The following is a 26,502-nucleotide window of genomic DNA, read 5'->3' as shown; positions in this document are numbered from 1 at the left end:
GCTTTTGGCAAGTCACTTGGAGAATTATTGTAAAAGAGGAGTTCGGGGATTTTAATTTTGTGGGGCACAGAATAAGCATTATAGCTTTTTAGGGACATATGAGGCATTATTAATTGTTAAGGGGACACTTAGGGTATTATAAGGATCACAGGGTGTTTAACAGGGCATTATTCCTTTCTAAGGAGCAAAAAGGACCCTAATACTTTATTGGGCACTCATAAAGGGCATTTATATCTAAGAGGTCAATTTTACCATCTAGAAGGCACAAAGGGGGCATTATTTCTATATAAAGGTATAGGGATCGGCATTATTTTTTTATAAATCCACCATAAGGTTCCAGGGACATGGACCTTTTTATTTAGTGTGCCCAAATATGCAAATTTTTATGGTCACAGGGAAGGCTTTGGTCATAGGGTAAGGGTGCTTTGGTCACAGGGGATGTATGCATTGCAGCCTACAAATACACCCCCAGAGAATCCTGTAACCAACACCCCATTGTTTAAAGGGAATATGTCACCCTATTTTTCGACTATCAGCTGCCGGCACCGCCATCAGGGGCTTATCTACCGCATTCTGTAATGCTGTAGATAAGCCGCAGATGTAACCTGAAAGATAAGAAAAATGGAGCTGCGCGTTCAGCGATGGACAGCGGGGGAGCCGGTCGGAGGTAAGTATCACACATAGCAATATCGCTAGCGATATCGCTGCTGCGTCACCAAATCGGTGATGCTTTAGCGATATTGTTAGCGATATTGCGATGTGTAAAACCCTCTTTAGATTATACTCACCCTGGCGTTCGGTCTGGTCCGATGGGTGTCGCCGTCCCATCCGGCGCCTCCCATCTTCTAACAGTGACGTCCTCTTCTTTGGTGCCTGTCGTGGCTCCTGCGCAGGCGCACTGCTCTGCCATGTTGAGGACAGAGCAGAATACTGCAGTGCGCAGGTGCCGGACTCCCTGCAGCCTCAGTGACGTCAGCGGGAGTCCCAGCAATTTAATACAACGAATTAACCCCTTAAATGAACCCCTACAACTCCAAAATTTAACCCACAAACCCTCATATAATTAATAGTCATAGACATAAAAAAAAACCATGAAATGAAATGGTTAACTATATGTAAACCATGTGTCATTTCATGTGGGGCAGGAGAAAGATTATACAAAAGCCGGCAAATGTTTCTGCGGCTATTCTGCAATGGTGAACTGTATGAATTAGAAATATATATATATATATATATATATATATATATATATATATATATATATATATATATATATAAATGTGTCTCTATGACATGTATAATATATATATATATATATATATATATATATATATATATATGTGTGTGTCTAGATCTATTAATTCGTTTCTTTATTTCACCGGTCAATGTGATTTTACTGTATTTGAAAAAAAAAAATGCCAGCTTTTGGTGCGATTTTACCGCAACTCACACATCGGGTCCGTTTGCAATCCAATTTTTTCTCGCCCCCATAGACTTGCATTGTCGAATCCGATCCGAAAATCGGTGACAATTGCAGCATGCTGCGATTGTCTCGGTCCGAGGATCGGATCCGATAAAAAAAAAAAAAAAAAAAAAAAATCGCATGATGGGAGCTGCCCCATAGAATAACATTGGGACGAATGTAATGCGATTTTTTATCGCATTGCATTCGTCCGATTTAATCGCTAGTGTGACCCCGGCCTAATTGTTCCACTCCTGGTTTTGGCTTACAAATACTGATGTAAAATACTGACCAAATTCTGAAAGTATGAACCTGGCCGTATTTTTTTTAAGTGCTAAAACATTGCTACCTGTCAGTTGAGGAGATTGAGAAGCCCTGTTTTAGACAACATCGTCATGGTGACTAATAGATAACATACCACAGGAAAGAGGACCTTTCCTCAATGTACACACGTGGTCAAAATTGTTGGTACCCCTCGTTTAAAGACAGAAAAACAGAAATAACTTGAATCTGACCAAAGTAATAATAAATTAAAAAAATCTATGAAAATGAACAAATTAAAGTCAGACACTACTTTTCAACCATGCTTCCACAGAATTATTTTAAAAATGAAACTCATGAAACCCTGAAAATAATGTGACAAAAGGGACATGTTAAATCAAGGTGTGTCCACTAGTTAGCATCACAGGAATCTTGGAATCAGTGAGTGGGCCTGTATAGAGGGCTACAGATACTCACTGTGCTGTTTGGTGACATGGTGTGTATCACACTCAACATGGACCAGAGGAAGCGAAGGAAAGAGTTGTCTCAGGAGATTAGAAAAACTATAAACATATTAAAGGTAAAGGTTATAAGACCATCTCCAAGCAGCTTTATGTTCCTGTGACTACAGTTGCACATATTATTCAGAAATTTAAGCTCCATGGGTCTGTAGCCAACCTACCTGGACGTGGCGCAGGCGGAAAATTGATGACAAATCAAAGAGACGGATAATGCGAATGGTAACAATAGAGCCCAGAAAAATTTCTAAACAGATTAAAGGTAGACTTCAAGCTCAAGGAACATCAGTGTCAGATCGCACCATCCGTCGTTGTATGAGCCAAAGTGGACTTCATGGGAGATGACCAAGGAGGACACCATTATTGAAAAAAAAATCATGAAAAAGCCAGACTAGAATTTGCCACACTACACCTTGACAAGCCACAAAGCTGAAGGGAGAATGTCCTATGGACAGATGAGACAAGAATGGAACTTTTTGGCAAGGCACATCAGCTCTATGTTCACAGATGGAAAAATGAAGCATATCAAGAAAAGAACACTGTCCCTACTGTGATACTGTGAAACATGGAGGAGGCCCTGTTATGTTCTGGGGCTGCTATGCTGCATCTGGCACAGGGTGTCTAGAATCTGTGCAGGGTGCAATGAAATCTCAAGACTATCAAGAGATTCTAGAGAAAAATGTGCTGCCCAGTGTCAGAAAGCTTGGTCTCAGTCGCAGCCCTGACATAAATCCTATTAAACATCTTTGGAAAAAGCTGAAACATGCCGTCTGGAAAAGGCAACCTTCAAACACGAGACAACTGGAGCAGTTTGCTCTTGAGGAGTGGGCCAAAATACCTGTCAAGAGGTGCAGAAGTCTCATTGACAGTTACAGGAATCGTTTTATTGCAGTTATTGCCTCAAACGTTTGTGCAAATATTAAGTTAAGGATACCCTCATTTCTGTCCAGGCCTATTTCATGAGTTTTATTTTTTTTTTAAATTCTGTGGAAGCATGTGTGATGCTGCGTTCACTAGCGGGTTGTGGTGTACTCGCTTGGTATCGATATGACATGCAGGAGGACTGTATTTTTTAAAAGTTCACCTGAGTTTATTGCTCCATAATCCCAGCAGCACAAACACAAAGAAAAATAGCCTTTTGATCTGGCAAAACAAAATAAGAATGTCCATAAAAAGGGCTGTGGTCTCACAGGCCTGATTATTTGTCCAGGATTCAAGCTCGGACTGGGGCCAAACACACATAGTTCCCCAGGCTCAGGACTACCTGCTTACGGGGTCCTCAAGTTTCCCAGCCTGCCTTCATACAGGTCCTTTCAACCCGGACCCTCAGTGCCTCCTGAACTCCACAGGAGCACTCAACCGCTCCAGTCTTACACATGGGTCTTCTCCATGTGCTGCACACAGAAAACAAAATACCTTCCTGTCTGTCTTTCTAGAAGCACACCCCTTGGGATGTGTGTGGTTAACCAGTCCCACCCATCACTTCTGGTTAACCCTAAATCCATCCCTTTACTAGAAATACAGGTTTGTTGGAATACAAATGTCAGTAACCTGTCCTGGATTCAGATCGTAACAGACCCCTGTCTGTGGGATACACACCCCATATTCCCCCCTCTGTTCAAACCTGTGAAGATGAACACCTGACCACAGTCCAAGGCCCGGGGAAAACCCATCCCGGTCATCTCTAGCTACCAGTCAAGGGGACCCTCTCCACTTATTAAAAGCATTAGCCTCTGGAACATGATCCCTCAACATCATCTGGTGTTACCAACCATCCCTGTCACCTAACTTCTTTCTTGTAGTACCAGATTTTGCCATCTCCCAATCCCGAGTCGTGGCTTTGCTAGTCCTTCCCCGTCCCAGCGGGTAATAGAGTAGTGTGATTCACCTCCCTCTGCATTTACTGTCAGGATTGACTCGGTATCATCACACATGATAGTAGGTCTCTTGTCTAGGACTCTCAGCAAATGGTTAACAGGGCATTCACTAGCCCTCAACCTAGTATGCTGCCTATCTAGTACATCTTTGGTAAGCTCTCAGATGGAGTTTTCCTCCATCGCCTATATCCAAGAAGTATCATTTCTACTTGCGGAGAATGACATGCTAAGCATGCCGAGATGAGGAGACTTAAAGCCGCAATGCTCTTCTGGGAAATATGCAAATTGTCTCTTCAGAGAGGAAGAGGACTAGAACTCTAGTGCCAACTATTGGAAGTAGCAATCCATCGCCTAGAAACCTGTTGCACGACCTGTCTCATGCTTCTGCTGTGGCCCATTTATTACTGTGAGGACCTCCACGTCATTGGGAACCATGCTTTACTGATGTCTTCCATGTTTGGAAGCGACGCTGTCACTCGATCCTTGCTCTATCCAGCCTTAACTGCTGTAGTTCTTTAAGATGAGCCAGTCTATACGTGAGGAGAATCCGCATATTTCCAAGACTCTCCCTTGTCCCTACCATGAGGTACGGAACCATACTCACCTCCCTGGGTACCTTGGCTTCATCTTTATCGGGAATTCTCACTCTTGTCACCCCCGATTTATTGACCATTTCCTGCATGAGTCGCCCGTTTGACCTGACGATGTTTCCCAGCAAGGCACTTGGCATCTGGAAGACAACCTCCCATAAATCCTGAGCTTTCCTCATAAGCTCAAGCCATCTAGCGGCTTCTTCATTCTCCCATCGGATCAACTGCTTCATATGAAGACACCTCAAGTGCACATCGCTCAGGATAGCCACTCAGGATAGCCACTCAATCCGCTGTGACTTTGGAAGTGGAGAGAATCACCAGCTGTTTAGCTTCTGGGGACCAATACACCCTACAAGCTTCCAAGGCCGTCTTAAAGTCATCATGCACCGACTCTCTGGCACACTCTTCCCTCTGGTCTTCCAGGACTTCTTCTACCTGGCATTTTAGCAAGGGGGTTTCACTATTCTTCACTGCATCGAGATGATAGTCTGGCTCAGTTTCCGGCATCAGCTCTCTCCGGGACTTCCCCCACTTCAAGTCGCTTGGCCAGACCAAACACCTGATGCTCCACCTTCTTCAAGGCTGCCATATTCATCGGCTTGCTTTCTGCCAGAGGACATCTCAGCTCAGTCACCTCTCTTTCCAACACAGCCACTCTGCACTCAGCAGCCTGTCTCCGAAGCTCCTCTTGCTTTAAATAGGCCTGTATCAATTCCTTGAACTTTCTTAGCTCCCCCTCTGGACTGGTTGAGCATCCTTCAATCACAGTGGAAGCTGCTTCAGGCCTCGTTTCATTGGTGGCTTCCTCTACTTCTGCACCCTCAGCCTTCACCTGAGTCTTAGCAGAGTCACCATCAACCATCAACCCTCTCTTGGGTCTCAGCAGTGCCACTTTCAATCTGCTCCTCCTGAGCATCACGGACTCCTGTTCCACCAGCACTTCCCGGGATTTCTTCTCCCTTAGCGCCAACATCTGACCGCCCACCATCAGCAAAACTGTCACTTGGAGCACTACTGGTTGGCCCTGGCTCCTTTGGCGTTGAGAGGATGTGCCATCCTTGTTGAGTCCTTCCTTACAAGACTCCCTTTGGTTCCTAGAGTCACAGTCACCCTTGAAGTCTGTGTCACACCCCGCAAAAAGGTGACGCCTCCATGTGCCTTCTAAATTGGTATCAGCTTCCCCATTACTCCCAGTCACACTGTGGTATACTTCAGGTTGGGTCAGATCAATACCTTTGTCAGACTCATACCCTCCACCAGTCACCCCTACATCTGTATCGTCAATGATGGGAGGTGCAAGTGCCGTAACGTACCCAATCCCATCAGCATAGAGCCCTTCACCCTCCTGTTGTAGAGTAGCCCCCTTTTCCCACAAGTCTGAGAATAATAATAAACAATAATTTTATTTCTATAGCGCCGACATATTCCAAAGCACTTTAAATTTTAGAGGGTACTTGTACATACAATACAACATAACAATACACACATAGATCAAAACAGATACCAAGAGGAATGAGGGCCCTGCTTGCAAGCTTACCATCTATGAGGAAAATGGGAGACAAAAAAGGTAGATGGTAACAATTGCTTTCGTTGTTCGGACCAGCCAAAGTGTAATGCTGCATGAACCGGTTATCCTTATCAGCCCAAGTATGTAAAAGTACAGACACAGAGGGATATTAAATGCATAAAGCATGTGAGAAAATGATGCTGGGAACCTGGTTATGGTAAAAAATTTTGAATGGGCATCACAGGGATAGTTAGGTTAATGCGTTGAGACGCTAGGCCAGTCTGAACAAAATGTGTTTTTAGGGCACACTTAAAACTGTGGGGATTGGGGATTAATCGTATTAACCTGAGTAGTGCATTCCAAAGAATTGGCGCAGCATGTGAAAAGTCTTGGAGACGGGAGTTAGAGGTTCTGATTATTGAGGATCTTAAACTCAGGTCATTAGCAGAACGGAGGGCACGGGTAGGGTGGTAGACTGAGACGAGGGAGGAGATGTAGGGTGGTGCTAAGCCATGGAGTGCTTTGTTGGTGAGGGTAATAAGTTTGTACTGGATTCTGGAGTGGATGGGTAACCAATGTAATGACTGGCACAAGGTAGAGGCATCGGTATAACGATTGGTGAGGAATATGATCCTGGCTGAAGCCCAGAGTCTTGGCCTACTATCACCGGATAGGCTAAGTTAGGGACCAAGGCGACATCATGACTTGAGATGTCATTGGCCGTCTCGAGGATTACCCTGGACAACAGGTAGTCTTTAGTGTCCCCATGGATGCAGGTGACCCCGATCTTCCTTTTGGGTATCTCAAATATCTTGGGCGCAGTCCCTACTCGGGTCACCAAACTCCCCAAATTGACCAGTCCAACCATGCCCTCTGTGTCCATCTGCAGGGCACACTCACTTTGCCCCGTGCCGGGTGAGTAGTTCCTATGGCAGACGGGGCACAAATAGTACACTTGTCATTTGTCCGTGGCAACAGTCCGTCTGCGACATCCCTTTTACTTTGGGATGCTCCACCCCCTTTTGAGCCACTACCCACTTTCGGGGACTCCGCTTTTTGGGTCATTATACCCTTTAGGGAAACCACCCCCTTTTGGGATTCTGTCTCTTTTGGGCAACTACCGCCTTTTGAGACACCGCCCAATTTTGGGACTCTGCCCCTTTTGGGCAACTTTCCATCCTTGGGGTGCACGCCATGGAGTCCCCATGGCCCTCTCAGACTCTTCACCGCTTTTGCATGGCAGTCTATCTGCCCCAACAGTACCACACAGCGAGGCTCCGCACCGGTCTGCAAGGCTCAGCCTGGCTCCGCAAGGCTCTGCGCTGCTCAGCAAGGCACTGCACCTCTCTGCAAGTCTCTGGACGGCTCCGCACTGTAGATTTCGTGGACCCGCTGATCCACAGCAAGCCGCCCGGAGTTCGTGGACTTGCCGATCCACAGCAAACCACCCGGAGTTCGTGGACCAGCCGTTCCACAGCAAACACCTGCTGTAGTCCTCCCAGGTACCTCCTGGACCGATACCTGCAGTCTAGAACCAATTGTGATGCCGTGTTCTCTTGCGGGTTTGGGTGTACTCACTTGGCAGCGATATAACATGCAGGAGGACTGTATTTTTTAAAAGTTCACCTGGGTTTATTGCTCCATAATCCGAGCAGCACAAACACAAAGTAAAACAGCCTTTTGATCTGGCAAAGCAAAATAACAATGTCCATAAACAGGGCTTTGCTCCGTCAGACCTGTGATCACACAGGCCTGGTTATTTGTCCAGGATTCAGGCTCGGACTGGAGCCAAACAAACACAGTTCCCCAGGCTCAGGGTTACCTGCCTACAAGGTCGTTAGCTTGGCTTCATATACAGTAAGTCTTGTCAGCCTGGACCCTCAATGCCTCCTGAACTCCACAGGAGCACTCGACCGCTCCAGTCTTAAGGGGGCTTTACACATAGCGATATCGCTAACAATATCGCTAAAGCGTCACCGATTTTGTGACGCAGCAGCGATATCTCTACATGTGATACTTACCTCCAACCGGCTCCCCCACTGGCTATCGCTGATCGCGCGAGATCAGCCTGGTCCATTTCTCGTCGTCGGCTTCCTGCTGGCGCCAACGAGAGAGCCATGGACGCAGGCGGAAGACGGACTCCCTCGCCGTGTCTGAAAGGTAAATGCGACCGCTGACCGCTGCTGCATCGCTAGTGAGATATGCCTGTTTGGCAGCTCACAAGTGACCATTTAGCGATGCACCAGCGATCCTGACCGGGTCGTATCGTGGTCGGGATCGCTGGTGCATCGCTAAATGTAAAGGGGCCTTTACACATGAGGGGAGCCATGTGCTGCACAGAGGAAACAAAATACCTTCCTGTCTTTCTAGGAGCACACCCCTTGGGATGTGTGTGGTTAACCAGTACCATCCATCACTTCTGGTTAACTCTAAATCCAGCCCTTTACTAGAAATACAGGTTTGTGGGAATACAAACCCCAGCAACCTGCCCTGGATTCAGATCGCAACAGACCTCTGTCTGTGCGATACACACCACACATGGTTGAAAAGCAATGTCTTACTTTCATTTGTTCATTTTAATACATTTTTGATGTATTATTACTTTTGTCATATTCAAGTTATTTCTGTGACCATTGTGGGTTTTTCTGTCATGAAACAAGGGGTACCAACAATTTTGACCATGTGTGTAGATGTGCGGCTAACAAACTGAATAAGACTGATCAAAATAATGTTACATTTTGACTACTTCACTTTTTAAAGTCATAAATTAATCTGTCAGGAAATAAAAATTACTGGTGACCATCAGGTCGGCAGTGCGGACCATTTCATACAATTCCAGACTTAGGCCACGCGCACATAGCCTAAGAATTGCAAAACATTTAAAAATGTAACATTTCAGTTTTACCCTAGAATTTTAGCAAATATGTTTGATGAATCAGGACCTTAATCTTCCCTCAAAATGTGAAAATTCATGTAAGGCCATATGCACCCTTTCAGTATTTGAGTTTTTTACCTCAGTATTTGTAAGCCAAAACAAGGAGAGGAACAATCGGAGGAAAAATATAATAGAAACACATCACTACTTCTGTATTTATCACCCACTCCTGGTTTTGGCTTACAAATACGGAGGTAAAATACTGACCAAATACTGAGGTAAAAAAACACCAAATATTCAATTTGTGCACGTGGCCTTTCACATTTTGAGGGAACATTAATTAAGGCCCTTATTCATCAAACATATTTGAACGGTTACATCTTTAAATGTTTTACAGTTCTTAGGCTATGTTCACATGTTGCTTTTTTTCTGCAGCCAAAACCTGATCTCTTGACAGTAAAAAATCTGCTGACTAAAACCAGGTTTTTCTGGTGTTTTTTTGCTCTGATTTTCAGGATCTCAAAGTTTAGCTTTGCTTCCATCATAGAAGCAAGAACTATGCAAGGCGTTAGGGCACCAATGCAATACATGTTAAACCATAAAACATTTTTGGAAAAAAGAGCAAATTGATCAAATTATTTACTGGAAAAAGATTTTTATGTCTGAAAAAATAGTGACGATTCTGAACAAAAAAGTGACCATGTAAAATACATAATTACCAATGTAACAACAGCAGGGGGAGTTGAATTGGTCTGGAATAGTTTACCTAAGACATTGGCGGACACTGTTTACTTTTACACATTGGTCAGGGCCATTGAGTTGGTCAGGTATTGTTCTGTAAGGGATTGAGCAGAATATCCCTTCAATGCCACCGCCCGCCCCTTTAAGGAGTTCTAATGTTAATATGTATTGTAAATAATGTACAGATCTTATTATGTTTTCGGTACTGCTACACTACGGTGTATTACCTCCTGTTCATTGGTACTGCCACATTATGTATTTCCACGATGTATTATATTGTGTTGTATGCCGTATTATTTCCTCTGTATTTCTGTATAGATTAGGGCAAGTTAGTGCACCCTTTGGAAACATTAGAGGAGGGCACTTGTTAGTATATAGTATTCATAGACTGGTTAAGTGTAGTTTTGCAAAGGGCCACTAGATGGGGGTACACTAGTGGGCATTGCTAGGTACAGTTGATAGATAGTTTACATAAGGGTTAACTGTAGGAGGAGCTGGTGTGGGTTAAGTTATTGTAGGTTATAGGAATAGTTTAGAAGGGTGGACACGCCCGACAAGTCCACAAGGGCTCTAAGCCCAGGATGCCATTTCAGCTGCGTAACATTGTGGAGAAGCAGAAAAGCAAGGGCACAGTCAGACGGGTGCTGTATAAGATCGGAGCACCCGTGGAAATTACAGTTTGACAGCAGCAGGAAAGGAAAGAGTGGTCCAAGAGTTGTGCAGGGTGCAGAGGATTCACCATGTGGCAGATCTTAAATAGGGCTGAAGTCTCCAAGTCTGAGGCGAAGCGGATGAACAAGATCCCCATGACTGTATTGAGATCTCACTGGAGTGATGCTGCGGTACCGACTAGGGCGCTACTACCCCGGACTGTGTGTGAGGACATAGAAACTAAGCAAGGGAAAGTGCAGGAGGAAGGCTGTGTGAACTGTAATGTAACTGATTTGTCCGGGACCTTTGAAGAAGAAAGTAAAATCGATGGTTTGGCATCAGAACCGGTATCTGTGTCTGTTATTTCAACCCTAAGCACTGGAACTAAGAGTGCATAAGCTGTGCAACACCGCTGTGGAATCCCTGATTATGGACCAGCATCTCGAACAGGTACGCCGGTAGCAGCTGATGGTCTTTCTGTGGGAGGAGGTCAGGACATCAGAGCCCCGGTGTCCTCGGCTACGACTATCGTCCTGGCCCCCTCTTACAGTTCAATTTCATGATTTACTCTAATTGCAGTAAAAAATGAAAGCCCTTTTTTTTAAAAAAAAAATTACAATTTAGAAAAAAATGCAAGAAAATCAATGATCTTTCCTGTTTCTCTGTTTGACTATCACTCTCAATTTATATAGTCATATTAATTTGCACAGTCACCTTTGTGTCTTTGAAAAGTTCAAGAATAAAAGCAAACATTCCTCATAAGCTAAAGACAGCAAATTGTTAATGAGTATGGGCTTCGTGATCAATCAGTCCCATCCAGAACAACAAGTGCCAATGTATAATAATAACTTTGGCATTGCTGTTCATTATTATTTATCTACAGATTTTGGCACTTTGGGAACATTAGAGTCTGCTAGTCCCAGGGTAACAAAAGGATCTATCACTTTGAAATTGAACATGCCTGATCCTCCCCCCAACATCCACCATAAGGTGAGAGTCAAGACACCTTTACACCTTAGCAATTGTGGCAGGACTGCGTGACCTAATTTGTACAGAGACCTCCCTACTCTTCCTGTAAGGCCGCGGTCACACTTGTGAGTGCAATCCGAAAAACTTTTGCGACTCTCTCCCATCAATACCCAGCACTGCCGCCGACACTCGGGAACAGAGCGTTCAGCTGCATAGAAATACGTGCAGCCACACACTCCAGTCGGCAGTGCTGGATATTGAGGCGAGACACTCATGCATGTTTCTTGCATTGCACTTGCAAGTGTGCCCCCTGCCTAAGGTTATCCAATAAGTATCATTTCTCCTTGCGGAGAATGACATGCTAAGCATGTCGAGATGAGGAGACTTAAAGCCTCAATGCTCCTCTGGGAAATATGCTAATTATGCAAATTGTCTCTTCAGAGAGGAAGAGAAATAGAACTCTAGTGCCACCTATTGGGCGGAGCAATCCTAAAAGTCAGTGTCCACCCTTTAACGAGCCTAAACCAGATCTCACACTTTGCACTGACGAGGGGCAGTACCCCGAAACACAGTGTCTGCAAATTGAGATTGTGGCTTGGCTTTTATCCTAAGTCATGTAACAAGGCTCGTTAAAGGTTCGACATTGACTTTCAGGATTTCTACTTCCAATAGGTGGCACTAGAGTTCTAGTCCTTTTCCTCTCTGAAGAGACAATTTGCATAATTAGCATATTTCCCAGAGGAGCATTGCGGCTTTAAGTCTCCTCATCTCAACATGCTTAGCATGTCATTCTCCACAAGGAGAAATGATACTTCTTGGATATCGGTCAGACGCCTCTCTCACAGTCAAACCAGATCTCACACTTTACACTGACGAGGGGCAGTACCCTCAAACACAGTGTCTGCAAATTGAGATTCTGGCTTTGCTTTTATCCTAAGTCATGTAACAAGTCTCGTTAAAGGGTCGACTGACTTTTTGGATTGCTACTTCCAATAGGTGGAACTAGAGTTCTAGTACATGCATAAGGGTGATGGTTGATAGCAGGATTGGGGAGTTAAAATTAGTTTTCAGGAAACATAAGTTACCACAAGAAGTGGTTTTCCCCATTGAGCACACGGGGATACTTGGCCAAGAAGCGTGTGTGTGTGTTGGTGAGTTGGGAAAAATAGTTGTCGATCTCATTATATGGCAGCATAATGCTGCTTTTCTAATTAGGTATGCAAACAATCTGGGGGCACTGACTAATTAGATCCCTACTTTTAGTTGTTTAAAGAGTAACTTATTTCAATTTTTAATAAATCAATAGTGCAGATAAAAATTCACAACTTTTGTAATGTGTATTGTTTGCTTCTTTCTTCTTCTGGACTGATTTTTCAGTCTAGTTTCATGGGTAAAATCTGTAAAATTTGTAATCAGTAATGGCAGATTTCCCAGTACTGAAATAGGAAATAACAGCTAGTGCTTTTAAAATTCTCTGGAAAGGGGAAAGTAGAGGGGGACAGAGCACAAAATATCCTACTACATGTTCTCCTGAAACAAAAGTCAAGGTGTGTACACTGTCAGGACTCTAATGTCAGGACCTTGTCAGCGTCGGCAAACTGCCACGCAGGGCAGGGTGACTTACCCACACTATGGGAGAGCACAGGGTCCAACATTGTAGTAATGGTTTAAGCAGACAGGACCTGCGGCACTGAAAGTAGTAAGGAGTCCCATGACCTACGATCATGTGACTGCAGGGGGCGGGGCTTAGCGTCCTACTGCTGCAGACGATGAAAAGTACCTACTGCAGGGCAACTGTTGTAGAGGAGAGGAAAACGCAGGTCAGACAAGCGAGGGTTGTACACGGAGAGGGCTATGCGGTACCAGAGGGATGAGCAGAGCATAGTCAGGTCACAGACAGAGGGTCATACACAGAGAGATAGTGCAGTACAAGAGGGACAGGCAGAACTCGTAACAGGGACAGAACCGGATCAAAACCAAACAAGCAACAAGTTATCAGGCACAAGGCACACGTACGCACGAGATCAACTAACTCAGCCGAGGGCAGGAGTATAACTGAAACCGGACCTAGGTCGAATGATTATTAAATAGCCGCCCTCTGCCAGAGAGAGGCAGAAACAATTAACCCCTGTCTGACCAGGACGGGCTAAAGACAAACCCCATCCTGGATCATGACAGTACCCTCCTCTCAACGGGGGGCCACTGGACCCCCGGGTCTCTCAGGATACTTGGAGTGAAAGGCCCGGACCAACCGATCTGCATGAACCGATCAAGCAGGAACCCACGACCAGTCTTCAGGACTGTAGCCTTTCCAATGTACAAGATACTGAAGGGCACGACGTACCAACCTAGAGTCAACAATTCGTTCCACCTCGTACTCAGACTGCCCGTCTACCAAAACCGGTGGCGGGGAAGACACTGATCACTCCCCACAGGACCCCACAGGTTTCAAAAGGGCCCTATGGAAAACATTGGGGATCCGTAGAGATGACGGGAGACGCAACCGAAAAGCCACCGGGTTCACTGCTTCGGTGATTTAATAGGGACCAATAAATTTAGGTCCAAGCTTCGCAGTGGGGACCTTGAGCCTTATATTCTTGGTCGATAACCATACCTTATCCCCAACCTGGGATAAGGTTTTTTTTGTCTGCAAAAAACTTCTATTTATCCTGGGCCTTCGTAATGTTACTCTGGACCTCCCGCCATACCTCCCCCAACCGCTGGATAGTCTCATCCGCCCCAGGACACCCAGAGTCCAAACGGGAAAACTCTCCAAAATGTGGATGAAACCCATAGTTGTAGAAAATGGGAGATGTACCCGTAGACTGGTTAATGCGGTTGTTAAACGCAAACTCGGCCAAAGGTAACGCAGTACACCAATCATCCTGTCGGGCTGAGGTCAAGCAACGCAGAATTTGCTCCAGAGACTGATTGGTCCGCTCAGTCTGCCCATTAGTCTCTGGATGGTAAGCGGATGAAAAGGACAGACCAATACCCAACCTCTTTGAAATTTCCCTCCAAAATCTGGAAACAAATTTTACTCCCCAATCAGACACCACATTCAAGGGTACCCCATGTAACCGCACCACATGCTCAACAAACAATCTGGACAATGTTTCCGCATTAGGTAGAGCCGCCAAGGGTACAAAATGTGCCTGCTTACTAAACCTGTCCACCACAACCCAAACGACGGTGTTACCCTTGGAGGGGGTAAGGTTGGTGATGAAATCCATGGACAAATGAGTCCATGGTCTCTCAGGAATTGGCAGTGGTACCAATTCCCCGGCCGGCCGGTTATGGGGGCTTTCGCACGGGCACAAACATCACAAGCAGACACATATTCCCCAACATCAGAGGCTAAAGAAGACCACCAGAATATTCTAGCGATGGCCTTCCGGGTAGCCAAGATCCCTGGATGTCCACCCAGAACTGAGTCGTGGAACTCCCGGAGGATCTTGAGATGAAATTGAGCTGGTACGAAAAGTTTATCCACCGGCTTAGCCGAAGGTGCAAGAGACTGGGCTTCCCGGATCTCCCGTTCCAACACATTAGAAATACCTGCCGCCACCACCACCCCGGGCTGAAGAATGGAGGATGGAGGGTCGGGGTGGGACACCGGATCTAGACTGCGTGACAAGGCATCAGCTCTGACATTTTTAGATCCTGGCCGAAGAGTTATAGAGAAGTGGAATCGGGAAAAAAAAAGTGACCATCTAGCCTGTCTAGGAGTCAACCTTTTAGCTGACTCAATGTAAGCTAGGTTCTTGTGGTCCGTAATTACGGTTATAGGATGGACAGCCCCCTCCAAAAAATGCCTCCATTCTTCAAAGGCCAACTTCACGGCCAGAAGTTCTTGATTCCCAACATCATGGTTTCTCTCCGCAGGGGAGAATTTCTTCGAGAAAAAGGCGCAGGGTCTCAAATTAGTCAAATTGGCGGGTCCCTGGGACAATACCGCCCCCACCCCCACCTCTGAGGCATCCACTTCAACAATAAATGGTTCAGATGGGTCCGGTTGAATAACAGCCGGAGCAGACATGAAACATCTTTTTAAAAACTGAAACGCCGCTATCGCTGCGGCTGACCAATTCTTGATATCGGCCCCGTTTTGAGTCATGTCTGTGAGGGGTTTAACCACCTGTGAGAACCCACTTATAAATTTGCAATAGTAATTGGCGAATCCTAGGAAACCGCTGCAAAGCCTTCAAATCACAAGGTTGAACCCAATCGACAATGGCCTGCACCTTATTAGGATCCATGCGATACCCCCCAGCAGACACAATGAATCCCAGAAACGACAGTTCCTGAACAAAAAATAAATTTTTCTCTAGTTTAGCAAAAAGACAGTTCTCCCGAAGCCTTTGGAGAACTGCCCGAACATGACCAATGTGAGTCTGTTTATCAGGTGAGTAGATCAGTATGTCATCCAATACACAACCACAAAACGTCCAATAAAATCAGAGAACACGTGATTGATGAAATTTTGGAAGACCGCTGGAGCATTGGTCAGATCGAAAGGCATGACCAAATTCTCAAACAACCCTTCAGTAGTGAGAAAAGCAGTTTTCCACTCATCTCCTTCCCGGACTCGGATAAGGTTATACGCTCCCCATAGATCTAATTTCAAAAACCACTTAGCTCCGGACAACTGGTTGTACAAATCAGGAATAAGTGGGAGGGGATACGTTTTTCTCACAGTTATCTTATTTAACTCTCGAAAATCGAGGCATGGGCACAAACCACCGTCTTTTTTCTTTACGAAAAACAACCCCGCCGCCACGGGAGAGACAGAAGGACGAATGTGTCCCTTACGGAGACTCTTGGAAATGTATTCCTTCATAGCAGCCCGCTCGGGACCCGAAAGGTTATACAAGCGGGCCTTGGGCAATTTAGCACCTGGAACCAGGTCAATGGCATAATCAAATGGGCGGTGTGGTGGTAGAACTTCAGCCTCTTTTTTGGAGAAAACGTCCGTATAGTCCTTTTGTTACTCCGGAATACCTTCCAGACCAACGGACGACACAGACACAGTAGCAAGACATCTTTCAGAACAATAGGGACCCCATTTAACAATGTCCCGAGATTCCTAGTTAATCACAGGATTATGTAATTGTAACCAGGGGAACCCCAACACCAGTCCCGCAGGCAGGTTGTCCATAACAAAGCATGAAATATGTTCCTGGGGCAAGGAACTCACTTTAAGGAGAAACTCCTCTGTAAGAAATATAATGTCAGTCTTAGCCAGTGGTGTTTTGTCAATGGCAACAACATGGATAGGAGTCTCCAGCTTAACTGTCCCAAACTTACACCTGAACACCAAGTCAGAGTCAATAAAGTTCAAAGACGATCCACAATCCATGAAGGCAGAAGTGGATGTGGAGGCACTCGCACAACAAAGTTCCACTTGCAACATTTTTGAAAATGGAGAAAAAGGTACCTGAGTGCATGGGTGACCTCCACGACAATCACCTGGGCTCAGCCGCTTGTTGGTCAGTGGACAGGAGGGGCAGTCCTTTTTCCAATGTCCAGAATCGCCACAGTGAAAACAGCATTTTCCCAAGCGCCGTTGTCTCCTTTCTTTCTCCTTGAGGTCGATGGTTCACATCTCCATGGTTTCCAATGTAGAACTGGCTCCCCTTCCTTGGGAGAATAACGGGGTGTCAATCTGCATCACTCCCCTCGCCCGTTGCCTGCGATCCATTCGGATGGCCTGTGTCATAGCCTCCTCCAGGGAATCAGGCGGAGGGTGGAGAGCCAAGGCATCTTTCAGATGTTCAGACAGGCCTCTAGGGAACATACCCCGGAGGGCGGCATCATCCCAGCCGACCTCAGCAGCCCAGCGTCTGAACTCTGAGCAAAACCACTCGGCTGAGTGCTTCCCCTGGCACACACTCATCACCATGTCCTCAGCCATACGCATCTGATCAGGCTCATCATAAATATGCCCCAGGGCCTCAAATAATTCATCCACAGTCATACGCTCAGGGGCAGTGGTCGGAAGGGAGAAAGCCCAACCCTGGGGGGCTCCCCTTAACAGAGACATAATGACCCCCACTCTCTGACTTTCATCCCCAGAAGAGTGTGGTCTCAATGAAAAAAAAGCTTACAGCCCTCCTTGAAAACTTTGAATTCCTTTTTATCTCCAGAAAAGGTATCCGGTAACTTAACCGGAGACTCAGGGGAAACTAATGTAACATCCCGAGCCCCCGATGATAAAACTCCCTGCACAGTGTCAGCGATCAGCTGCTGGGACTGAGCCAGGGCTCGTTGTTCCCCCAGGAGTTTCTGAGACATCCGAGTCAGGTGCTTTACCTGTTCCGAAAGAGCGTGCATAGGATCCATCAAACACACAGGAGAAGGGGAGCGGAGAAAAAAAAATGGTAACGGTCAGTTATAATGTCAGGACTCTAATGTCAGAACCCTGTCAGCATCGGCAAACTGCCACGCAGGGCAGGGTGACTTACCCACACTATGGGAGAGCACGGGGTCCAACACTGTAGTGATGGTTTAAGCAGACAGGACCTGCGGCACTGAAAGTAGTAAGGAGTGCCAGGACCTACGATCATGTGACTGCAGGGGGCGGGGCTTAGCGTCCTACTGCTGCAGATGATGAAAAGTACCTACTGCAGGGCAACTGTTGTAGAGGAGAGGAAAACGCAGGTCAGACAAGCGAGGGTCATACACGGAGAGGGCTGTGCGGTACCAGAGGGATGAGCAGAGAATAGTCAGGTCACAGGCAGAGGGTCATACACAGAGAGATAGTGCAGTACAAGAGGGACAGGCAGAACTCGTAACAGGGACAAAACCGGATCAAAACCAAACAAGCAACAAGTTATCAGGCACAAGGCACATGTACGCACGAAGTCAACTAACTCAGCCGAGGGCAGGAGTATAACTGACACCGGACCTAGGTCGAGTGAGCATTAAATAGCTGCCCTCTGCCAGAGAGAGGCAGAAACAATTAACCCCTGTCTGACCAGGACGGGCTAAAGACAAACCCCATCCTGGATCATGACTTACATATTAGGCATTTGTAATGTGTCTTTTTGCTGCGATTTTCTGACAAATTGATAACAAAGTATTAATTTTACAGTGTTTAGAAAGAAAAACTTGTAGTAAAAAAAAAAAAATCACAAAAGCATTGCGTGACCATGGCCTTCCAGTACTCCATAGAATTTTAGAAGCACTAACTGTCAACTCATGTCCTAAGTAATGGGAAACTCTGTATTTACTAAAGGCATATTTTACCCATGAACAGGTGTCTAAGGAGTAATGTTTCTCCTTGATGAAAGTGAAAAGCCAAGCCTGGCATGTCAGAATGAGGAGATTTATAAGCCATGCAATGTTCCTCTGGGAAATTAAATATGCAAATTGTCCCTTCAGAGAGGAAGAGGACTAGAATACATTGATCCTAAAAGTCAATATCGACTCTTGCAATATTACTTAGGATAAAAGCCAAACCAGAATCTAAATTTGCATACACGGTGTTTCGGGGCATTGCCTCTTAGTGCAAAGTGTGAGATCTGATTTGGCTTTGGACTGACATCTAATGAGTAACATTTCTCCTTGTGGAGCATGACAAGCCAAGCCTGGTATATCAGAGTGAGGAGACTTATAAGCCATGCATGGCTCCTCTAGAAAATTATATATACAAACCTGTCAACAGAACATTTTGAGAATGAATAATCTTTGCAGAAGGAGAGAGAAGCAGATTTCTCTAGGTTATATTACAAAGTTTCTTATTTTTACATGTACTATAATAATAATGGTCATGAAATAAAGAATTTGCAACTGTACCTCAGATCACTGTAGCCTAGATCCAGAATACAATAATTACACAGTTCTGTTATCCTACACTGCATTTTTGCTGGACCTGATGATGAGTTTTTCATCTACTGCAAAAGAGTACGTTTTCCTAAAAGGATTAAATATTTCTTTAGAAATCAGATTGACTAACAAGATAGAATAGGAAATGGAAATTCAGAAAGCGAAGACAATGGTGTGAAAAAAAACAGACATCAAGAGAAGAGAAGCATAAAAAGGACGATTACGAAACATAATGGCAAGGCTGACAGTGGGAGATAAAGTGTGAACTGGGAGAGATTTGGGTTGGCATCATTAGATTCCACTAATCAGGGACAAACTCTATTTTGAGAACGCGGACCATTATAATGATTTTAAATTTATGTTGTGTTCAGCAAAATATTTCTATGAAAATGAACAACTGTAAATGAGCTCACGAGAAAATGATTGAAAATAGGTTGATGTTGAAAATACAATCATTACATTATGTGTAAATAGCGACTTGCAAACATTTGGTGTTACACTCATTTACAATCTGGAACACTGTGGTTGAGGCATTAGATGAATCTATTTTAGGAAGTTAAAACTGCTAAGTTGCTAGCCTTTACTGAAATAACACTACTAATTAACACAGCAAGGTTAAACACATGAATGCTCCTTAGAATATAAAATTACCTTTCACTACACAAAATAACTTAACCCTAAGGTAGAGCTGTAAAATGGAGATAAAGTAAGGGGTAGCAGGTAAGTGGTCTAGCGGTAAGCATTCCATTTAAAAATGGCACACAGGGTAAAAGAAGGAAAAATAACTAAATACAAGATCTCAGACTTTACTCACACAAAGATTCTATATATACAGTTAGATTCAGAAATATTTGGACAGTGACACAATTTTGGCATTGCAGCTGTTTACCAAAACATATTCAAGATACAGTTACAGTATATAATCAATATGGTCTTCTGAACAGAATGTACGTGGTATGTGCTCCTTTTAGTGATGTGATACTCAGGGCTTCCACTAGGAATTTCGGGGCCCCATACCGGCAAAATTTATGGGGCCCCCTTGAGACTCCGCCCAGGCTCCACCCCCAGTTCCGCCTCCACCCTAGCTCCTCCTCCACCATGCGAACCTTCCAAAATCCCTCCGCGCTTTCATCGAAAAACTTCACCATGCCCTCAATCACACATTAACACCATATCACATACCTAGCCATCAGGTTTTGTTTTGGCCAAAGGATTTTTTTAAGCCTGCCACCACGACAAGGTAGACTCTATTGGCAGGGCCCTACTCTACTCTAACCTAACATTTATAAACTTATTTTTTGGTAACCTTTTTGTTAGGTTTTTTTTGTAAACTTTTTTGTTGGTAAACTTTTTTGCAAACTTTTTTTGTAATTTTTTTGTAAACTTTTTTTGGGTATATTTTAATTACCTTTCTTCAAGGGAATGTGTCACATACAATTTTTAAACTAATTGAAAAGATATATGTATTCTGTCTTTCTGGTTGCAGGTTATTATTCTGTTTTCTGTATATTTATGTAAACTGCTCTATCGCCTGTTTGGAGATATGGACATTGGACATATGCACATGTGTATATCTATCTTAAGACATAATAGGAGACTCTTTCTTTGGGAGACTTTCCTATACATGTTCATTTCTCATCATGTTTACTGACATGTAAATGTAATTGTGCAGGAAGGGGAAGAGGTAATCATGACACTACCTATTTTGAATTCTGGATTCTGTTATCTGTGATTGTAATCTTCTGGAAGTGTAAAGGGCCAGTCACACTAAGCGATATCGCTAGCAATATCGCTATAACTTGTGACGTTATAGCGATATTGTTAGCGATATCGCTGTGTCTGATACTTACCTACGACCCGCTCCCCCGCTGGTTATCGCTGATCGCGCGAGAACGTCCAGGACTGCAGGTGATGTACAGTACCATTATTGGCTATGTAAAACAAAATCCGCTGTGCACATGCTGCGGATTTTTCTGCGCGGAATTAAAAGAAGCAGCGGCGGTTTTGCTGCAGCTTTCCACCTGCTCCATTCTACAAATCCGCAGGGAAAAACCGCACAAAAACATCAGTAAATCCGCACAAAATATGCACTAAATCCGCAAGAAAAATGCTGATCATTTGACCTGCGGATATAGTAAAATCTGCGCAGAAAAATCCACAGCAGAATCCCCACCGTGTGCTGTGTGCACATAGCATTATACAGTCAGAATTCAAAAACTCTTTTGGCTATGTTCCCACAGTCAGTAAACACTAAGGTAAAGTATACCCCTTAAGGAACTTATCTAGAAGTGTGGTGAGCACTTTGAACCCCCAAGTGTTTAACAGTTTATAATGTAGAGCCATAAAAATCAAAAATCTAATTTTATTTTCACAAAAATGATCTTTTCACCCCCAATGTTTGTTTTTCCCCAAGTGTAACATGAGAAATTGGACCCTAACAGTAGATGTGCAATTTGTCCTGAGTAGGCTGATACCCTATATAGGACTACAGGCTGAGCTGCAGGTGGGGACAGTCAACATGCTGGTACTGGGTGGTCAGCACAGTCTGTACTGACTAAAAGGATAGGACTATGGGCTGAGCTGCAGGTGGAGACAGTCAACATGCTGGTACAGTACTGGTCAGCACAGTCTATGCTGCCTAAAAGGATAGGACTACAGGCTAAGCTGCAGGTGGAGACAGTCAACATGCTGGTACTGTGCATGTGCAGCACAGTCTGTGGTGACGAAAAGGATAGGACTACGGGCTGAGCTGCAGGAGGAGACAGTCAACAATGTGCCTACTAATCTTGGCACTGGAGATCTGTCACCCTGGGCCCTGGCTCACCCCATCAGCCCCCTGCCCCCCCCCATCATCAGCCGGGCCTCCTAGGTCCCCCCCATCATAAGCTGGGCCCTTCAGACCCCCCCGTGAACAACCAGGCCCTTGGGTCCCCCCAATCATCAGCCGGGCCCCTGGGTGACCCCCCACGGACAGCCGGGCGGGCCCCTGGGTGACCCCCCACGGACAGCCGGGCGGGCCCCTGGGTGACCCCCCACGGACAGCCGGGCGGGCCCCTGGGTGACCCCCCACGGACAGCCGGGCGGGCCCCTGGGTGACCCCCCACGGACAGACGGGCGGGCCCCTGGGTGACCCCCCACGGACAGCAGGGCCCCTGGATCCCCTAGACCTCCCCACAGACAGCAGGGCGGGCCCCTGGGTGACCCTCCATGGACAGCCAGGCATGCCCCTGGGTCCCACACCATCAGCTGGCCCCTGGGTCCCCACAGGACCCCCAATGTCCCCCATGATTGACACAACCAGCCCCCCCGGGCCTCCAGATTCCCCCCCCACATGATTAGACAACCAGCCCCCAGCGCCGGGGCCCCCAGACTTCCCCCCAATTTTCAGACAACAACCGGCCCCCGGCACCGGGGCCCCCAGACTTCAGAATTCCCCCCCCATGATCAGACTGAGACAGGCCCCCGGCGGCCCCCCAATGTCCCCATGAGCAGCAGGCTGCGCTGCAGCCAGAGTCAGACATACAGAGACACATCATGAGAGAGACATAAAAAGAATATGAACGTGACTTACCTGCTCGCTGGCCGTGCACCGCACCGTCAGACCGAGACGGTCACCCAGGGTCCAGGACCGACGTCTTCTACTCTGCGGCCTGCAGCCGCTCCCGGTCCCACGCCGACACCACGTGCACACCACCGCCGCTCTTCTGCTTTCTCAGGAATGAGGAAGTGAAGAGCAGCAGCGTGTGACGTCACGTCACATGAGCCGGGGGCGGGCGGTGCTGGAGGGTGGACGGCCATCTGACCATGCATGGTGCAATGGGGGCCCGGGGAGGGAGAGAGGAGGAGCCAAGCGCTGGCCGGACTTTCAGTGAATGCTATGTAAAACACCAGAGCAGCCTGAAGGGGAGGACGGGGGGGGGCCCCGAACCGCTCAACAAATTGTAAGGGGGGGCCCGGCCGGGACCCGAGTGGCGAGCGCGGACCAGGCTGCAGCGCCTAGCGTGCTCTGGCGCCGCCGCAACCGCCGGGCCTGGGCGGGCCCCTCTAATCACCGGGGCGGCGCCGGGCCCCATACAAGTGTAATGCCTGTAATGCCCTGATGGCGGCCCTGGATACACTGAACCAGCCGCTCTATGAATGTCAGTGAAAAATGCCAGCGCAAGTTTAGGGAATTACAACTTCTCCATAGAGGAGGCTAGCCTACTAACACGCTGATAGTGTGATTGTTATCTGCTATGGGAGGATCTGTATGTACCATCAGCAATAATGAGCTTTGCTATCACTGGTTCGGGGACAAGTGCAATATCAAGATAAAGAATGGGGATGTGTACAATCATGATGTCTAAATGATCTGTATAAGCTCTATGAATAGGTGCTCATTCAATGATATGTAGTTGGCTGTCTTGCGAGGGAGTGTAGTATAGGACACGTGGTCGGCACTACTGACTCACAGGCACTGTATACAGTTAGTGGACTAGTCCCTTATAAAAACAAATATAGTGTACCTTCATTTAAATACTTTGATGATTAACCAGTAGAGGAGCTTTTCCAGAGTTAATGGGATTCTCCGATTCTGGGTTTAGCCCATTAAGAGTCTGGTGGCTGTTCAGTTCTAACAGGTTACCTGTTTTTAAGGGTGTATGTCATGACTTGTTAAGATATGAAATGGTCTCCAGAGGAGTTGCCTATTTTGTCAACGATGAAACGCGTAGAGACGCTAGTTTGTTGAGTGAGTGTAAATTGCCACCTTACCCTATCTTTATTGTTGAGACTTTGGGTTTTTTGTTATTTTTGCTTTGTATGTTCTAGTCAGTCTCTTTTCACAGAGGGTGAATTGCATTTTTCTAATTTAATAAAGGTTGTGTTTTTATCTCTTATCAGTGATACGGTTTTTGGAGGGATAGCTTATTTCAGTGAGCTTCATATCTAATAAAAGGTCAATACATTTTTCATATTCTGGTGTGCACACCATTTAGTATTTTTTTTTCTATGGTATTGATCAACATGAAAATAATGTCCACTGTAAAGCTCTGAGGTTGTGAGTTGTCATAATCACCTAGGCAGGTTAACGATGCAATTGATTTTATTTCTACAGTTCACGCTCTTTTTTGGTTGTTTTTTTACCATGTTCACCAAATGCTAAAACTGACTTGCCATTATGATTCTCCAGGTCATTACGAGTTCATAGATATCTAACATGTCTAGGTTCTTTTTTATTTAAGTGATAAAAAAAATCCAAAGTTTGTCAAAAGTGAAAAGAAAAAAAAAAGTTGCCATTTTCCGAGACCTGTAACGTCTACATTCTTCGTGATCTGGGACTAGGTGAGGGCTTATTTTTTGCACGCTGATCTGACATTTTTATCGATACTATCTTGGTGTAGATATGATCTTTCTATTGCCTATTATTGAATTTTAATGCAATGTTGCAGCGACCAAAAACGGCGTTACACCGTTTACCGATCAGATTAATTCTTTTTATATATTGACAGATCGGGCGATTCTGAACACAACGATACCAAATACAGTATATCTCCTTTTAATAGCTTCAATAGTCTCCATGGGAGACTAGAAGCTGTGATCATCTGATCGCCTCTGCTGAGAAATGCTCACTTGCTATGAGTGCCGACCACTGGGCGACGCTCAAAGCAGAGCATCAATGACAACCACAGGGGTCTGCTGCAGATCCCGGGTTGTCATGCCAACCCATCGGTGACCCACAGTCATGTGAAACGGGTGCCGATGGGCGTGGTTTGTGACGCATGCATGTCAAGTGCCGCTGTCAGACATTGACAGCGGTATTTAACATGGTAACAAAAGCAGGTGGATCATGATTCCACCTGCATCTGTTTGGGGCACATGACAGCTGATCAAATCAGCTGTCATGTGCCAGAAAAGGTGCGGGCTCATCGCCGAAGCCCGCACCAAATAGGGGGGGCATCCAATCATGTACACTGCACAGTATTGGGTGTTAAAGGGTTAATAAATGGAATCAGTGTATATTATTGCATATATATTCACCGATTATACACTACCAAAAAATCTCTTTATTGTACTCATTAAAAACATATAAATTCTAGAATATACTGTAAATACGCCCCACAATATGAGAACTCAAAAAGTGATATGATAATAGAAAAAAAAAAAATCAAGTTGTCGAGCATAAAGGGGGATCACTCTATTTGTCAACAACTCTTGTTCCTACCTGTCCGCAGAGGTTGGCACCCTTATAAAATGCAATTGGCACCGCCGCTCCTCGTCGACTAGCCCTGGTTGTTCTCCCCGCTGCCTCCTCAGCCTCACCCTGTCAGAGGCAGGACGCAGACTCCCTTCAACAGCTTCCCCCCTGCTGGACGCAGACTTCTCTCAGTAGCCTCCCCTCAGCAGCCTCTCCCTGCCAGACGCAGACTCCCCTCAGCAATCTCCCATCTCCTCCCTTCCCTCAGCAGCCTCCCATCTTCTCACTTCCCTCAGCAGCCTCCCATCTCCTCACTTCCCTCAGTAGCCTCCCCTCTACTCACTCACATCAGCATCCTGCCATCTCCTCATTCCCCTCAGCAGTCTACCATCTCCTCAGTAGCCTCCCCTCTCCTCACTCCTCTCAGTAGCCTCCCCTCTCCTCAATCCCCTCAGCAGCCTCCCCTCTCCTCACTCCCCTCAGCAGCCTCTCCTTTCCTCACTCCCCTCAGCAGCCTCTCCTCTCCTCACCTCACTCCCCTCTGCAGCCTCTTCTGAGTCCTCATACACTGCCCACCTCCTCTGCCTGCCTGCCCGCCGCCGACTTCAGTGTCTCCTGTCTCCCAAATGTGGCATGCTGCTCTGCTCCAGAATGAAGAGCACGCAGCATTTCACATGACCGGCGTCAGGACTATGATGCACTCGGACCTGCTGCTGCAGCTTAAAGGTAAAGCTCAGATTTCTGGCAGCTGGATGCATTAACAACACTGTAGGTGTATCTTTAAATCACCACAGTGTTATGTATTTGGCTTGCAGCGGCCCTGAACTATTTTGCCTGGGGTCCGACAAGCAGAAGCAAGAGAAGAAGGCCTGGGCTGCCAGGGTGTCCGGGCCTCCCTTTTTGCTACTGTTCACCGGGCCCCATAGAGTAGTAAGGGCAGTAATGCCCTGATGGCAGCCCTGATTGTAGCAAAATACCTCCTCTGATAATAATTTGGAAGTCTAAACTAGGACTCCTTTTCAGCTCAAGCCTGCTACAAAATGTGG

At 45.9% G+C, this 26,502-nt stretch overlaps 1 protein-coding gene across 8 annotated transcripts in view; it reads right to left on the bottom strand.

Annotated features, from left to right (window-relative positions):
- Window positions 1-26,502, bottom strand: part of RASL10B (RAS like family 10 member B) — a 216,325-nt gene that overhangs the window by 85,743 nt on the left and 104,080 nt on the right. The window lies entirely within an intron of this gene.

The sequence above is a fragment of the Dendrobates tinctorius genome, unplaced genomic scaffold (genome assembly GCF_039654945.1).
Source record: "Dendrobates tinctorius isolate UK_male_01 unplaced genomic scaffold, ASM3965494v1 ptg000007l, whole genome shotgun sequence".
In the NCBI taxonomy this organism is placed as follows: domain Eukaryota; kingdom Metazoa; phylum Chordata; class Amphibia; order Anura; family Dendrobatidae; genus Dendrobates; species Dendrobates tinctorius.
This window is presented reverse-complemented; position numbering and strand designations above follow the sequence as displayed.